Source organism: Phocoena sinus, chromosome 11 (genome assembly GCF_008692025.1).
Source record: "Phocoena sinus isolate mPhoSin1 chromosome 11, mPhoSin1.pri, whole genome shotgun sequence".
Lineage (NCBI taxonomy): Eukaryota > Metazoa > Chordata > Mammalia > Artiodactyla > Phocoenidae > Phocoena > Phocoena sinus.
The window spans coordinates 77,468,978-77,471,290 of record NC_045773.1 but is presented as its reverse complement, the minus strand read 5'-3'; the positions used below and the strand labels follow the sequence as shown (position 1 = coordinate 77,471,290).

Genomic DNA, 2,313 nt, shown 5'->3' with positions numbered 1-2,313 from the left:
TACCCACTGACTAATCTGAACAAAATACCTGACTTGATCAAATTAGAGTGAAGCTGGTCTCCTTCCCCCAAGCCCTTGAACTCTGAGTTACTCTCATTCTGAGCCAGTGTACAAGCCTTCCCTAACCACCCTTCTGAGAATCAGCTGACCCAAAGGAAAGACATTCCTGGATTAACTGTCCTGCCACTCCACTTATTTCCCCACACCAGATTCCTTCTAGCCTTGTTTACTCCCCATCCTGTATTAAAGAAAAATCTTTTCCTGCTGGACCGTTGAGATCCCGCAGATCTTCCAGTTGGGGTGTTCTCCCTACCGCAATAGGCCCCCTTCCCTTCCTGACCCCTTTGAACGAAGCTTCTCCTTAACTAAGCCCAGATTAGTTTGGTTTTTTTTTTGTGGTATGCAGGCCTCTCACTGTTGTGGCCTCTCCCGTTGCGGAGCACAGGCTCCGGACGCGCAGGCTCAGCGGCCATGGCTCACGGGCCCAGCCGCTCCGCGGCATGTGGGATCTTCCCAGACCGGGGCACGAACCCGTGTCCCCTGCATCGGCAGGCAGACGCTCAACCACTGCGCCACCAGGGAAGCCCAAACCAGATTAGTTTTTGTTTAACACATGTTTAGTCTCCAATACTGTTCTTTTCACCTCTCTGAAAGGAAATTGTTAACCTTGTTTACATGGAAAATTAAGTTCAGTTCACAGACATGTTCAAAACACTTGACTGTAGATGGTGATGGATGTTAACTAGGTTTATCGTGGTGCTCATTTCACAATACATATGACTATTCAATCATTATATTGTACACCTGAAACCAAGATAATTTTTTTTGGTTTTTGTTTTTAATGGTGGGAGTATGGTTTACTAAGCTGTGCCTTAGTACGGGCACTGGGGCTCGCCCATGGTCCTCTTAATGTACAAAGCCCGGACATCCTGCCAGTTTGTCTTGAGCAATGACACCAGGAAGTTGACAACTAAGTGGATGTTGAACACAAGCTCATCACGTGTCATCTTCAGGTGGCCAACAGCCACTGCCAGACACAGCACCTTCTTCACATGGAACTTGACTGTGGACTTCACTTCATCAACTTTGGCCACCATGTTCTCATTGTGGGTCAGCAAGGAAGGGAACTTGCCAGCCTTATTCAGGCCTGGGCCCAGGATTCGTGGGATCTGCTTGATCAGAGACTCTGAAGAGAAGAAGGCATCATCCTTCTTGGCCAGCTTCTTGACCAGTTGCTTATTCTTGTTGACTTTCTTCAGTGCCTCAATGTCTATACGCGGAATATTCACAGCCTTCGTCACATCACTACGTTGCTGGTCCCCCAGAACACATACGGAGAACTTGGGACGGGAGTGGATTTAAGCCGGACGGTGCCTGAGAGGCATTTGTCCTTCTGAGGGTCATAGTTCTTCAGGCAGATCTGAAGCTACACCGTCTCCAAAAACTTCCAGCCCTCGAGCGGGTTCCCCTGCAGCACTTCCCGCACCACCTCACAGAGGGAGTCGCCGGAGACTTTGCTGTTCATGGTGCCTCACGCTGCGATAACCGGAAAAGAGCAATATAATGCTATTTGTCAATTATATCTCAATGAAAAACAAAACAGAAACATGCTTGACTATACTTTACAAAAATTGTTGGAATACATATAAACTGTCAGGTTCACTTCCCAAGGAAGCCATATACTAAAGATAAAACATGACGTGGCAAATACCCAAACATCAGTTGACTGCCAGATCCACTATCAGCAGCTCCTTCCCGGAAATTCGAAACCTCGACTTCGAAGAAAGTGGCTCTGACCTGATCTTTATTTGGGTGTCTTCACTGAGGGCTTCAGCATCCCTGGTTCTTGAAAATGAAGGTTATCATGCTCACACCTGTTTCTGAGGGTCAGGGGGCCGGGCAGATACTAGCGCCGCCCCCTGGGATCTTGCCAACATTCTTTGTCCACCTGATCCTACAGACATGCACCTGCTTTTTTTTTTTATCAATAATAAGATTTTAAAACACTTATTTCCACACTCCCAAAATCACTCACCTGTTTCCAACGGGAAAGGAGCCCTGAAAAGAAAGAAGGAGATAAAGAGTTCTAAAGGGCAGATAGTAAGAGGTTTTGAGGACTGAAAACCCCAATTGGTTTCATCACTTTCTGGATTAAAAACCCTCACTGGCCGGGGCTTCCCTGGTGGCGCAGTGGTTGAGAGTCCGCCTGCCGATGCAGGGGACACGGGTTCGTGCCCAGGTCCGGGAAGATCCCACATGCCGCGGAGTGGCTGGGCCCGTGAGCCATGGCTGCTGGGCCTGCGTGTCCGGAGC

The 2,313-nt window shown here is 48.5% G+C and overlaps 1 pseudogene; it reads right to left on the bottom strand.

The window, feature by feature from the left end:
- Positions 1-872: 872 nt before the first annotated feature.
- On the bottom strand, positions 873-1,525 carry LOC116762568 (annotated as a pseudogene).
- Between the last annotated feature and the right edge of the window lie 788 nt (positions 1,526-2,313).